The sequence below is a fragment of the Corvus cornix genome, chromosome 10, assembly GCF_000738735.6.
Source record: "Corvus cornix cornix isolate S_Up_H32 chromosome 10, ASM73873v5, whole genome shotgun sequence".
NCBI classification, from domain to species: domain Eukaryota; kingdom Metazoa; phylum Chordata; class Aves; order Passeriformes; family Corvidae; genus Corvus; species Corvus cornix.
This window is the reverse complement of record NC_046340.1, coordinates 7,663,854-7,678,972: the sequence shown is the minus strand read 5'-3', so window position 1 is coordinate 7,678,972 and position 15,119 is coordinate 7,663,854. Positions and strand designations below refer to the sequence as shown.

Here is a 15,119-nt window from a genome sequence, read left to right as displayed (position 1 = left end):
AGAAAGTAAGACAACTCCAACTGTGTCAGCAGAGGCTGTGCTTGATGCTAACAGGTGGTGACGAACATTGCGTGATTTAGAGCTCAGAGGGGAACAGGAATCTGAAAGATCAAGTGTCATTCCAAAACACTGACAGAGTTTGGGACCTGAACCTTCAGGCTTCAGGTCTTCCAGGACAGAGCAGAACATGAAAACAGGGAGAGGAATTAGAGAAATCGGCTCCAGTTCAGCATTTCCTGCCTTCAAGAACTCTTCATTATAAATAGTTAAAAAAGAAATTATGAGCTCACCTGATATGCCAACCTTCTTGAGAATGCAGAACAATGCAAAGTCTGTTTTTGTTCAGCTCTTAGACCAGCATTCAGATCCCATTCCTTGCTATCAGTAGCACCTTACATCCTTTACACATTAAGTTGCAGTGACACCCATACCCATACCCTATAGAAATGTTGATTGGCAGAATGAAGACTGGCAAAAGTCGGATCTACAAGTGATTTATGAATCCAATTCAGTGGCTCTTGTTTATAAACAGCCTGGTTTGCTGAATTGCTGTATGCATCACTCCAGCAAAGATACACACAGGTCTCAGGTGCTCTGCACACAGCAAGAAATTTGCAAGGCACCAAGGAAGTGAAGGAGAAGAGGTGGAGTCAATGAAATAGAAGTGCTGGAGAAGAAAAAATTCATATCCTCAAAGTTTCAGGACTGAAGTTCAGCAACGGAGAGAATTCACTGGCCTGGCAAGCCTGGATGCTGCCACAGGAAAGCACTTTGGAACTGCCATAGCACTGTCCCCAGTATCCTTAGCAGTTATACACCCTGTTCTTCTCCTCAAGCACAGAACTACCTTGAAAATAGTTTATCCCTCCTACAGTCAGCATTAACCAGTAATATTAACCAGCCAAGGCTTTGCTATTGAACCCAAATAAAATGTGATCAGAATTTGGGTTGATGAAGACCTGGTGGGGGAACTGCACAGAGCAGAGAAGAATTCATTTTCTTTTTCCATTGTGTCAGAATGAACCCTCTGAAAAGAAGACTGTGCAGCTTTAATAATAAAAAAAAAAAGAAAGAAAGAAGGAAAGAAAGAAAAAAAGAAAGAAAGGTGCCTCAGTTGTCTCGGCAGCTGATCAACAAAGGAGCAGTCGTGAGCTGTAACCTCTTGGAGCTGCAGTCTGGAACATGACACATGTCAGGCTATGATAAATGGTGCGGAGTGTGTGCAATTTCAAGCGCAATGCCCTTGAGATGCTCAGGACCCCGATCGCAAATGTTATTGTTAAATTAAACCTTAAAGGAAGGATTGGGAAGGGGAGGGGTGAGCTTGTGCGTGTGTGCGGATGTGTGTGAGAGTATGTGTGCATTTATTTATTTATATATGGGTGGATATATGAAATGCACAGAAGAGAAAGGGAAAATGGCAAGGTGAGGAGAGAAAAACTTTATATTTCTTTTAATTGAATTGTGCATCTTCTAGGTCTGGCTGAGCTATGGGAGAACTTCAGGCAGGGTTTTTCTATCCTACAGGCATTTTATTACTTTTGCTCCATCACAATTTGATAGCTAGAGATCAGCTAAAGTAGGCAGGTGCAAGATTGGAAAGCAGGTAAATAAATAAATAAACACATGCCACAGATGTGCAGTTTCTCTAGCTCAAGTGTTCTGCATCCAGGTACCTTTGAATCCAAATGAGTGAAGCTTCAGAGAGTACTGAGTGCTGATTTTTGGGAGCTGCTGGTCTCTGAGGGCTAGTTTGTTAGTTGGGCTGTTGTTTGATGGTGTGTGTTTGTTGTTTCTGAGACAAGTACTCACTCTTAAAAGCTGCTCTGAGAAAGAGGCGACGTTCACATTCACCTCCCACTATGAAGAGTGCAGGGACTGAATTTTGCAAGTCCTCCAGGCAGATTTCAGCCCCCATCTGCAAGAACGGCCCCACTGTGCAGAACACTGCTTCTGTGGTGTCAGCATCCTTTTTCCTGTGGTTTTGGAATGGGAGTGGGGACAGAGGCAGTGAACAGTGTTTTAGACAAGCAATTGCAATAGTGTGAGTGCTGAAGGGGCATGGAACAATGATTAAGAAACAAAGCAACCTCTCCCATATGCTGAATAACCTTTTGCCAGGAGAGGTGGCAGGGAGGGCTCCATAAGCCTCACCCTCTGGATTTTGCATCATGTGGGTACTGTAGAGAGCAGGGACTGGATCTCCTGGGCTCCCATCTCTGCAGCTTCCAGGTGCTTCCTTACTCCCTCTAAAAAGATGAGAACCAACATACAACCTACCTTGAGGTTGTCTCTGGTCACCCTGCACCTGGACTTGCATCTGTTCCTCTCCCCTCTTCCTTCTGTTGCCTATTTTATGTCTTCCATCTTTCCCATGTGCAGAGGAGCCTCCAGTTTTAACTCCCACAGATTCCTCAGAAGTCCTCTCTTTACTTTCTCCCTTTCCACCGTCCCTCCCCCATCACATCCATGCTAAGTGCAATTAGTGTAGGCAGTGCAGGAAACACAGTAGAGAATGGAGCTGTGTAAACGAGGGGGAGGACACAGAGTGGGTGAGGTTTGGGGTGGGGAGAAACTGGAAAGTGTTCAAGGGGAAATGCTTACATGGCTTGCATAATTGAAGGGAAGAAGCAATGAACAACATAAACCCTCCACTGGAAAAGGAGATGGGAAAAGCCTTTAAATCATGATGAAAAGTAAATTCAAACAAACAGTAAAAGGTAACAAAGGACTAGCAGTGACTCATTTAGCAAGATATATTGTTTGGTCTAATTTTTACCAGGTACAAGACAAACCCACTGGTTGCAAATGACCAGCATAAGAGACCTCCATGACCTATTTCAAAAACACTTAGGACAAGGAAAACAGGTAGCAGAGATCTGGCTGCACCAGCAGTAATCCATCTGCTAACTGCTCCTGGGTACCTCCATAGTGACTCATTGTCCATTAAAGAGCCTTCAGAGTGTCACAACAGCATTAAAACCAAGACTCAGATTTGGGAAATATAACAAATTCAAAGAACATATTAGATACCAAAGTACTAAGATTATTATTTTTAGATGCATCTTACGAACATCCTACAGTTTGTTTTGTACTTTTTGGCTACTGTTGCCTAGCGTCCAGGAAAAGTCAAGTCCTTTTTTGGTTCTTTGGAACATTTTCCCCATGTTTCTTGTTATTAAAGAAAATAAACATTAGACAAAAGCGGACTTTATTGTATCTATAAATAATTCAATGCAGATGGATTCATGGAAAATACCAGCAGGCAGATTTTCAGAGAGAAAGAAAGAGAGGGAATGGTCTAAGGTTAGATGGTGAGGAAACAGAAAGAGTGAAGCAGCAAGAAACTGCAAGATGTGATGAGAAGAACAGACAGAAACAAGAAGGTAATGAACGGTAACTGAACATAAGGATACCTTGGAAAGACAACTCCATCTCTTCAAAAAGTTTGTATCCTTTAGTTACGAGCTTCCTGCTACCAAGGAAAAGAAGGCACTTGCTGTGTGTCTTGGGAGGGTACCAGAGACTTGCATTTAATCATCTCTCATCCTGATGTGTTACCTCTCCTAACTTTTCCTTTTGGGGACAGGTAGCAGGTGCTGACCATGTTGAGATGCTTATTTAATGATGCATCCCTCTCCTTTATGACCTTTCACAGGATCCTGTGAAAAGGATAGAAGCCTGTGTGGATGGATGCCAAAAAACTTGTTGATATTCAGTGTTCTGTCTCATCCTAGAAAAACACCTGTTGCATCACAACATGGAAGGTTATATGAAATGAACACTGAAAAAAAGCTAGGCCTGTAGGTTGGAGGAGCTGGTGAAGAAATGATTGGTGGAAATGAAATACACTTTTAGGAGGAATGGAGCAGCTTTGCTTGATTGCAAACAGCCATTTCAAGGCCACCAATTTTGCTGATGTTGCACCAGAAAAGCCTTCCTTGAGGTATTGCTTCTGCCAGGCAATGTGGAATAAAAGCCAGTTTAGGACTCAGCTGGAATCACTGAAGTAAACATAAAGGAAAAACGTGTGTTACATGGGATTCCTCCCTGCACCATGTAAGACATACGAGGCCTCTTTGTCCAGTCACTGCTGGGACATGGACTGTATTTTTGTGATGTATCTTGGCTTTTGTATCTGTGCATAACCAAAAGGCAATGGATACTGAAGTGGAAGGCAGAGGAGCTGTAAACCAGGTCTGTGGCCACAGCTGAATATGTCTCTGCTCCCTAGGAGTGTTTTGGGAAAGGTGCTGCAGCAGTGAGCTATCTCCTGCAAACACAGGGCATCAGGGGAGGGAGACAGGAAGGTTTCTAGGGAAGAGAACCACCCACCCACAGGTGGGAAGAAAGGTTTACTTCAGACACTAGAGGAACAGAAGTAGAAGCATGGGGAGAAATCTTCTTCTTGCCATTCTGCTGCCTTGCCACATGCTGGGGGAGCAGCACATTGTTCTCCAGCTGAACAATGCCCAGTTCCCACCACAAGCAACGGGAAAAGAATGTGAGCTTTGCTTTGCTTTATTATCAACTTGTGCTGTGCAGAGATAACTGCACAGGCTGCTCGGTCCCCGAAAAGCAAAGATGAATTTTGATCAAAATTGGATTACAGGGCATTTCATTTCTACTTAAGAATGGTTCTGAATTGGTTTCCCATTTACTCAATATCCACAAAAATAACAAAATAAAAACTGTCAAGACTGAATAATGCTGCTGAAAAGAAAAAATAAAGCTCAAAAATTTGCTGAAAAATAATTGGACTGAAACAGCTCCAAGTCAGATTAGCATTAAATCTTCTTAAGGATGATGAAGGCTCTTGCAACCAAAGGCAAGTTATTTCATTAGGCTGATTCTGCATATTTAATTCTCAGTGTGCCAATTTAATGTAATATTTTTTGGTTATCAGGGACCGTTCTTTCTTGATATATAATAATGACATTGCATTTGGTTTAAAAGTAGAAGTCTACAATCAAGGCAATCACAGACTATTAAGTGCTCAGTCAAGTCCCAATCAAATTGTGTTCAAATGGGTTAAAGGGAGATGGTCTGAGCTGCCAATCCCAAAATACAGCCCAGCCCTTCAGCCCATCCTGTGGCCAAAGGAGTAGTACTCTCTTGACTTCAGCAGACTCTGTGATGGAAAATATTTCTGTCCAAAACAAAATTGTCCTGCAATCTGGATAAGCTATTCAGAGCAGACAGTGGCAAATTTAGCCTTTTCTCCTGTTCACAAATCATCCATGTACGGACTTTGTTGTTTTAATGCTTTTGCATATATTTGCCTGACAAATACTAAATATAGAAATAGCTCAGCAGCCTGGTGACATTGATTATATCTTGTATTATCTACAATAGATTGTGGTATATGACTGGTCCTTTAGGTTACGCTGCAATTTAGCCATAGAGCAAATATGTTAAAATACCAGTGTAAAACATACTAAATCAGATCCTCATGAATTTTAAAGCCTGGAGTCTGAAGCTCTTCCTCAATCTGTTTACTAAATCAGTGCGGCTGCTCTCAAATTAAAGTGCAGTGCCCCATAAGCAAGATCAGGCTTATGAGCCATCATAAACCCACTTTGCACTTGTAAATGGCAGCTGATTCAGCTGTAACCTGAAAGCAGTTTTTGGGACCAGAGTATTAAACATTTCCAGAAGTTTCTTACCATTGTCAACCATCTAGACTCCTTCAAAATCATCCAGCAGGCCAGGCTGTGGGTTCTGAATTAAGAAGTGTCTGTCCTCAGTAGGCATCTATTGAAATGCAAGAGAAATGTCCCCTTTGTATTAAAATGCTTGTTTTATAACTAGACATGTTTATAAATATGTGCGTGTTTGTGAGGGGATTGATTGAAAATAAAGTCATAATACCGAAAAGAAGAAAATCTTCATTTTTGCCAAACAATGTAGAAATGTTGCATGTTAGGGTCAGATACAGAGGCAGATTCCATTTAAAGGGAATTTTGAGGGCTCACTGTGATGGCACAGAAACCAATGTCAGTGTTTGCTACCCTGAGCCTAGTTTGGTCACAAATTGCTGCTTAAGGACCTCAGGTTTCACTCTTCCACAGAGGAGATAATGTATGTCTTATGGCTTAGTCTTTTTTCTGGTGCCAAAGGGGCAGAGCCGGGGCTGTAAATGTCTTCAAAACTAGACTGGAGAGGACTGAAGCGTACCCATGGCACAGGCTGCCCAGAGAAACTGTGGATGCCACATTCCTGACAGTGTTCAAGGCCAGGTTGGACAGGGCTCTGAGCAATCTGCTCTAGTGGAAGGTGTCCCTGTCAGCTCTGGGGGGGTTGGGCTAGGTGATTTTTGGAGGTTGCTTTGAGCTCAAACCTCTCTCTGTGAGATGACTGAAGGATATCCATACATTCCTTATGCCCTGAGTGGACATTCAGCCAAGAAATACTTGTTCTATAGTTACACAAAAACTATTTATTACCTGTGAGAGATCTGATCCTCAAGTATGTGCCAGGGAAAGGAAAGTATTGCTTGGGTCATGTTGTCTCCTTTTGTCTCAGATATCTTGCAGTATTTCTCTCCAAGTAAACTTTTCTTGCTGATGTGCCAGTCTCTTGGAAAAAAAAAAAAACAAAAAACCCAAAGAGACAAAAATTCCCCTTCTGCCGACATTCCCTTCTGAGTCTGGGAACCTCTATTGTCTTTTCTCTGGTAATAAATGATAATAATTAAAGGCAAATACACAATAATTAGTCACACTAGGTTTATCCATCTGGCATACCTGTATCTCATCACTGTGTCTTTGAAACAGATGACAAGCACCATATTGCACAACATCCTGCTAATGGGTCTGAGCAGGGAAAGAGAAGGTAAAAGGTTACCATGAAAAAAAAAAAGAGAGAAAGTAAAGAAAGTAAAAGGAAAAAAAAAAAAGGTTAGCAATAGGGACTGACATTATAAACATTGTAGAACACTTTAAAAAATAGTGGTGGCTGACTGTCAAGTTATAAACCACTTACCAGCAGATGGGTTTTCAACTGGGGGTTAGGAAAACATGGAAATATGCAGCCCTTGGCTTAAACTACCTCCTCCTTAAAATACCTGTACCTGACATACCTACTGTTGAAATAAGGATCATTTCCTGGAAGATTTTAGTTGGGCATGCAGATATATGAGGAAAACAAACCATTCTAAAAGCTAACTGAAAATTTGGTTTCTTTCTGAGGATAAGACATTACAGACCTAGTAATCAGCTATTTTGGTCCCTCTTTCCTAGGTTCATTGATGCACACCAGGAGCCTCTCCATCGCTATCAGGGCTGCCTGAGAGAAGGCGGAGGAAAATTAATACAGCAAAGAATTTTCAACAAATATTTGCTTCTTTAAAAAAAAAAAGATCATACAAGTTTGGCATTTGATTTCTGGGAACTTGTGAGAAGCAGAGATTTACTTGTATAAATAATCACAGGGAGCCAATTTCAGTCACACGTATTCAGATTTCGATTAAACCTCCATGAGTGCTTCAACTCCCTTTCAAAGAAAAAGCAGACCCTGGCATGGTCTGAGAGCTGATTGTCTGGTTGTAATGATTTTTGTGTTGCAGTGCAGTCATGCCCAAGATGTCCTCTGTGGAGCTAGGCCCAGCTATGTTACCTAGCTGCATAAAAACGAAGAAAGCAAACAAAGGCAGTGCCTGACCAAAAGCCTCCACAACCTTAGTGTAAGATGAGCATCAAGCACAAAAGTGATTTTCTGCTTCCCCAGGTCTAACCTGCCTGAGCCTTGCAGAGCTGATAGCTGAAAGCTACCAGATGGCACTCTCCGAAGCAATAATATCATTTTTAAAGTAGCTGATGATAGATTCTGAGGTAAAAAAAAGTCATTTGTAATTTACACCCACTACCCATCCGAGCTTCAAGGCAAAATCTTCCTTCATAAACATCAAGCTGCCCATCAAGCTGCCCTGTCACCTGCACTCTGTGAAGATTTGTATCTGGCTGGGATTTAGTGAACATCTCAACTCTGCCTTTGCAATGAAGCTGCCTCTTCTGTAGGTGTTATTGAGCTCAAACTCACCACAGGTCATGAGGTGGTTGATGTGATGCCAGTAGCTGAACTCTTCTCTGTTGAACATCCCAATCTCAGGAAGAGAATAATCATGACCTTGGCCAAGCTTCCCTGCACTCAGGCAATGCATCCAGGTGTTTGAAAAAATGGTAATGGCAAATTGGTTCATTTTCATCCAGTTCTTGTGCATTGGGAACTCTGATCATACAGAAAGATAAAGAAAATAATGGAAAATGCCTTTTGAATGAAGGGAGGTTCTACAAGTGATGCTCCCCTAACACCTCCTACTGAACTCTGTCCCTGACCACGTTAACATAGGGAATGCATCATTAACTGAGTTGAAAGAACAGATTTTTTTTTTTTACACCTGGAGCTTATCTTGCACAACTCTGCCTCCCAGAAGCACTTCAGCCAAGCTAAGCCCACTGGTGTACATCACACACAATAAGCTGTGATGCTCTTGCAATAGTCTGGAAACGCAAAAATTTGCATTGGTCTGCAAATGAATTGTCTCCCTCAGTCTGGGAAGAACCATGAAGCTCTGGGATGGGGAACTTATATAAAACCAGAGCAAAACCCTGGAGTTTGTCATTAATTCTTCCTAGGTAAATTAACTGGGGACAAGCTTTTCAAAATGCTTCCTGTACATATTTTCTATACAAAGAGACCTTCACTTGTTTGTTTCTCTCTTCCTCTGGACAGTCCCTGGTGATGATTTTCACAGCTCTTATGGAAGCAGCTCATTGTTCTGCAGAGACTTAATTAAAGTGTACTTCCATGTGAAATTAGGCTATCGTATTTATTTAATCTTTATGGTAATTGCTGTAGAAGGGCTGTGACTCCCTGCATCCTACTCTCACACCCACCTCCCTCTCCACCCCATGGCCACCACTCCCTGAAGGAAATGGCAAGTTGTTCTGTCCTGGTTGAACTCCTCATCTGCTCAAGTGATGCATTTGAACTTTAACCCATGGACAGCAATATTTGCTCACCATGCCAGCGTCTTTCACAGAATTAAGGTGTGCTGGAAATGCTCTGCAGAGAGAAACATTTGTTTGTGGTTTTCTTCTCCCACATGTCAGCTGATGCTACATTGACTTCTTACAACTGTACTGACTTGTCAGCAGAGCTCATGTGATATTTCACACTTTCTGTGCCAGTCCATACATCTTTCCTAGGCTGGAATTTGTCTTGAAACTGTGCACTCCATTGCCGTGGGAAAGCTTTTTCTTAAAATTAAAAACTAAATGTCTATGAGTCCAGCTTAATCACCTGAAATGTTAAAGATACAATGTCAATGAACATACAATTGCCAGGTAAAATTTATGTCCAAATATTATCCAAGCAAAGTGTAAAATAAAGCTCTGGCACTTGGTTACTCTTGTGGGGAGTAGGAGGAATGGTTTCAATTTGTTTTCAGAACATTTCCACAGTGAGATGAGTCTGTTTTCCAAAGAGATGTTGGTAAATTGAAAACAACATCAGGTTTCATTGAGTCCACTGTGCCTGGAAACGGATGAGTAGAGTTGCAGTGAGGAATAAAAATGAAATAAACGTAATTAAAGTCTCCAAATGATCTGATGCCAAAGTGATTGGCATTTTTTATTTTGTCCTCAAAGACTGAGCTCCCAAAAAGTGTTTGTCCTGAGTGCACCAGCAGACAGGCTATCTGCCCCCCTCTCAGACCATACCTAAACTTCAAATCTGACTCAAGAGAGTCACATCACAGGAAGAGGAAAATTGAGGTCTCTGGCTCATCACTGTAAAGATGAAATTGCATTTTCTGTCATAGTCCAACATCCTGTTTAAATTACTGTTGCTGCAATACTCTCACATACAGAGGCTTCATATTTAAGATAATTTTTCAGATTGGTTGAATAAAACACAAGAATCCAGCATTTCATAAATCAGTTGTCTGAAGCACAGATTATAATCCAAAGCATTTCCAGAAATTCTCTCATCTGTCTTCTGCCAGGTATGTATTTTATGCAATTGATAACCTCCACTTTGTTTCCATATGAAACCATTCTCTTTCATTCTGTCCCATAGGGCTCTGTGCTGGCCCTGGTGCTTGTGAAGCTCTGAATTGGCTTCCTCTTCTAAATCAGCATGAGGAGTGAATTATTATTGCAACATCACATCACTATCACTCAGATTCACTTTGATTTATCTGCCGGCTGATCCCAACAGCCCAGCTCTGCTTTCTTGCTGGGTTGATGCAGCTATTGTTTCAAATCTGGTGGTAGAGAGACCATATCTGTGCTCTTTCTTTGCAGCTTGCCTTTCTGGATGGTGGGCTGTGTAACTCCATCCTGACATAAGGGACACGTCCAGCACTTTGGAAGAAGATATGAGAAACCACTCACTAGGCAAAAATGGAATAATTCATCTCCACTGCGCTGAAAAAGCTTTAACCTAATCCTTTGGGCGCAGAGAATTGCTTCAACTCGAGGTTTTATAGCCATTCAAAACTTTTTTAGTGTTAACCCTGGCTATTCCTCTTCTCCATGTAACTATCTGATGGCTGTATAGATCCCACCGAAGTCTGACTCTGGGGAAATCTTCCCACAAAATTAACTTTTCTGACACTCTAATACCTGAGCTAATATTTCTTACTCTGTTTCATTTTTTGTTGCAACCACAACAAGGTAAAGAAAGGATGATTCATAACTTCTGAAGAGGCATAATATTCAAATATCTGGAAGCTTTAGCTGGGGTTTGAAGATGACCCATCATAGGTGCTGTGTTTGTACATCAAATGAGTCATATTCCAGTCTGAGAGGGCTTCCTATCTTAGGAAAACACCAGATTTAGTAGCTACCTACAATAACCAAAGGTGTTCAAAAAATGAGTAATTTGCTCTTTTGCTTGTTTTTCCCTGGAGCAGGCTCAGTTTTTAGGTAAAGGGAATCTGGGGGATTGTTTGTGGGACTTAAATTTGACTTGATTTTGCTCCGTAGCTATGACCTCAGCTATCTGCAATCTGTTCCTACACATTCCCCCTTGTGCAAGTCTAGGAAAAGGGGGCATGAGCTCAGCAACTCAAATAAGCTTCCACCTGCAGCCCCTCTTGAGTATACCTCCTTAGACCCCTACCTATTTTGAATTTCTTCTTTTGTACAATGCCTCCTCTCCTCAGAAAATTGCTCTTTTATTGAGCTTATTTTTGGACTCCAAAGGTGCTGTCAGGAAAGGCAGAGATGACAGTCCTCTTTGATGCAATCTGGGTAATATGACTGCACTTGCTGGTGTGTTGTACCTACAGGAGTGTAGGGAATGCATCTGAGGGGACGTTTGATCTTCCATGACTATCTCTTACAATCCCATTTTTATACGGTTTATATACACTCCACGTGTGTGCAGGCACTGCAGCACCAAGGACTGATCTCAAACAGAGCATGGCCATGTTTAAACTGGCCAGTGTTATCCTTCAGCCCCTGAACAATCCATGGGGGTGGCCCCTTTGGCCACCTTACAGGGCCTAACGGAAAGAAACAAGGAAAAACAAAACAAAAAGCCCAGCGACTATGAACGGGTAGAAACTTCAGCTCCATTATCACTCCCCTTCATCTGCTCAAAAACCCTCGCCGCAGGGGTTGTCATGGTGATGCAGGTTTGACCTCTCACTTTTTACTCTTCCAGGAGCTAAAAAGGTAAAAATGAGCCATTCTGTCTCGAATGAAAATCAACCTTCCTCAGTCAAAGGACGCCGAATTGCTTTTTCCCTTTTTCAAACCCGAATGTTTCCATAGGCGACACAGAAATATATAAATAACCAGCACCGGCATCAAGGAGCATCTGTGGGATGTGGCAGTGGCCATGGTGGATGGGGCTCAGCAGGAATGGTCCATCCCTAAGTTTCTTAGAAGTCACAAGGTGCCACCTCCTGCATTTCCCCTTTGCCGTCTACATTCTGCCTCTGCAGCCAGCTCCTTACTCAGCCACTTCAGTGTGGGGTTCGTGCTTGTGGCAGCTCTAGGGCAGAAAAATCAAACTATTGATTGAACTGTGTGGCAGCCTCATAAGGCATTATTAGCAGCTTGCTATAAGCAGGACCAGAAAGGGTAAAATCATTTATTTTTATTAATATTCTCGAGAGTTGGGCTTTAGCGAACCTGCCGTTTCCCTGGGTTGGCAGCAAAGTGATTGCACCGTCTCCTCGTTCCTGGATGAAGCTGGAAATGCACATGGAGGTCCTTCTGTTTGTGTGAGGGGGTGGCCTAATGTGTTGGGATAGAGCCCTTGTCTGAACTACGAGCTGAAGTAATCTCCTTCTGTCGATTACTACTGAATCTAAGTCCTCTGCTTTGATAACCAAATCCTTCCCTACTTGGTCATTCCCCCCATCCAGTCTCTCCTTCCACCACTTTCACGCAGTGCCAGGGTAGTTTGACATGTGAAACCAGCATGAGTTCAAATCAAATATTCAGGTTACTGACAAGCTGGCCTTGAATGAAACATTTGAAGAACCTCTGATGCAAATTCTCTGATGCTTAACACATCTCCATCAAATCTCTTCCTGCATGGGACTCTCTCTACCAGTTCTACCTTAAACAAAAGCTACTGAATTTATCTGACAGAATCAAAACAACCCAAGGTATATATATAAATACACACACACATTTATATATTTTGCATGTGTGTGTGTATTTATATATGTCATATATATATAAAGCGCCAGCCTTAAAATCCTACTAAACTGCAACTGAAGTCTGGAGTCATCTAAAGTTCAAATATTTCCCATGATTTTGGTATGGAAGTTTATGAGAAGTGTTTCTGGATGGTGTACCAATGTAGAAGGTCCTCACAGCACCAGACTACAGGAGTTCAGCTCCTCCCCAAACACCATTTTCCCCAAACCAGGGACCATCTCTCTGAAGATCCTTCACTCACACATCCTTGCTTCCACTTTTCTGTCCTTACAGATGAATCTTTAGTGGAACAGGTTCAACAGACAGGGTCTGATGGTCCTTCCTCCCACCCCATGTGAACTCACCAACCCCCAGACATGCTCCACTTCCTGGGCCATCGCCCTTGAAACTTTTGTGCCTGAACCCCTGAGGTGTTTCAGCAGAATGAAGGCACTTCTGCCTCCCATGTGCTCCAGAAGCAGAGCTGTGCTGAACACCAAGTTCCTTCAGGCCCAAGACTATCACTCAGACCCAGCCATGGGACCTTCTTAGACCTTCCCTTTTGCTCCTTTGCAAAGCAGTAATTCTCAAGCCATTAGGGCCTCCCCCCTGCCCACCATCTCAGTAACTTCAAGTGTTTTGAGAGCTGAAGAAGATGGGCAACCCCTGCCATGACCCACCTTTCTCCTTTGCCAGCCTCCCCGGTGTGTGCAGACCTTCCTCTCCCCATCACATATGCCAGCAGCCTGGGCTGTCCTTGTCACAGGCCTCATGCTCATTTCTGGAAACAGCCACAGGCTCTCCCTTCAATGCCATTACCTCCTCCAGCTCCAGCAGTGACCATCACTACAAGAGTCACCATGACCTCCTGATTCATTCAGAAGAAGCATGTCATGGAGAGACACAGTAGATTGCTTCTTGCTCTCAGCTAGAAGACCATGATGCCCTGAATTATGAAAACAGACAGTATTAGTGACAACACTCTAAGAGCACCTTGTGGAAGGGCATTCCACAGGTTAATTATATCTGTGAAACTTTTCCTTTACAACAGTACAGCCCAGTGAGTCTGATTTGCCTCTATAAAAGGTGGCTGTCATATCCCATGCAAGCCATTTCTCTAGCACAAACAGGCATTTTCTAAGGTTAAGCCTTACAAGGGAAAAAGAAATATTTTCTTGGACATACCCTTTTGTCTTAATTTTGGTTATACCAAAAGCAAATCTACCTCTACACAGACTTTCTTTGGGGTGGGAGGGATTGAAGCAAATAGTGCCCTGATCCCATTGGTTTTGTACTGTAACACTTTGGAAATAAGATAATGAGGGGATGTTAGGGAAGTGCTAACTTCTGTATATTCATACTTAGAAGTTCAGCCCTGAAATGCAAATTAAAAAGGACTTACCACCACTTTTTCTCTCTCTCTGTTATCCTGCATTTTCCACAGTCTGGAAGATATAAGTCATTAGATAAATGACTGCCAGTGGAATGCTATAGCTGCAATGTAAACCATGAAGAAAATATCCATAACAACAACAACAATAACAAAATAATGCCTCCCTCAGAGAAAAGTTCTGCTTTTCACATTTAAATGTACTAGTTATCAGTTATTCCTGTTCATAGGGCATTAAAATACATGCTGTTTCCTAAGCACTGGTGCAGCTCTAACTAGACTCAAGCTTGGAGCTAAAATAGAACATTTTTTACCAAGCAGTATAATGTAAAACCGTTGTCTAAACATCTCTTCTCCTTACTAGGTTTCTCTACAGTTTTCTCCAGAGAATCCTGCTTTTTCTTTATAGCATCATCATTTATGTCTCTGTTTATTAGTGGAATGAACTTGTCAGTAATTCTCTTCCCACCAGCCAACCTTTGTCCCAGCTCCCTACGTGCTCATCTCTCCAGCTTGGATCAGACACAATGGAGAGAGCTCCTGCCAAAGTCGTTTCAACATCAGCCATTCAGCCTGCTGCAGGGCAAGGAGGTCACCTTTGGAGCCTCGCCGGTGGCCTCCGGAGCCCAGAGGTCACTGTGGGACCAGCAAACAGTGACCAGGGCTGCAGTGGTCATGCCCAGTGACTCTGGTGTCCAGAAGTGGCACTGTGAGATGGAAGGGATCTTTCAGAGTGCCCTGAACACACAGGCATGGACTCAACCCAGGCATGGGGTGGGAAGAGGGGTCTGATGGGATTCCCAGGACAGACAGCTTCCATGTGGCATTCCATACTGGGCTGGGCTGTAAGGTGCTGCCACGAGGCTGGAAGCAACTTTAATGCCAAAGACCCCTGAGATATGAGGGTGATTCTCAAATTCCAGGACTCATCTTCTGATTCCACCACTCTAATTCACCGGTTTAACCCATACACTGCCTGGACACATCCTGCAAGTGCTCCATCCTTCAAAAAGACAAAGTTTATCTCCTCTCAGTATTTTGGTTTTAACTCACAACTTCTGCTTTCA

At 42.6% G+C, this 15,119-nt stretch overlaps 1 long non-coding RNA gene across 1 annotated transcript; it reads right to left on the bottom strand.

The window, feature by feature from the left end:
* Positions 1-8,142: 8,142 nt before the first annotated feature.
* Positions 8,143-13,603, bottom strand: LOC104683920. Its single transcript, XR_750882.3, has 3 exons — positions 13,343-13,603; positions 9,024-9,303; positions 8,143-8,229 (listed from the first exon to the last, which is right to left on the bottom strand). It is a non-coding gene; the product is annotated as an uncharacterized LOC104683920 (long non-coding RNA).
* Positions 13,604-15,119: the final 1,516 nt, after the last annotated feature.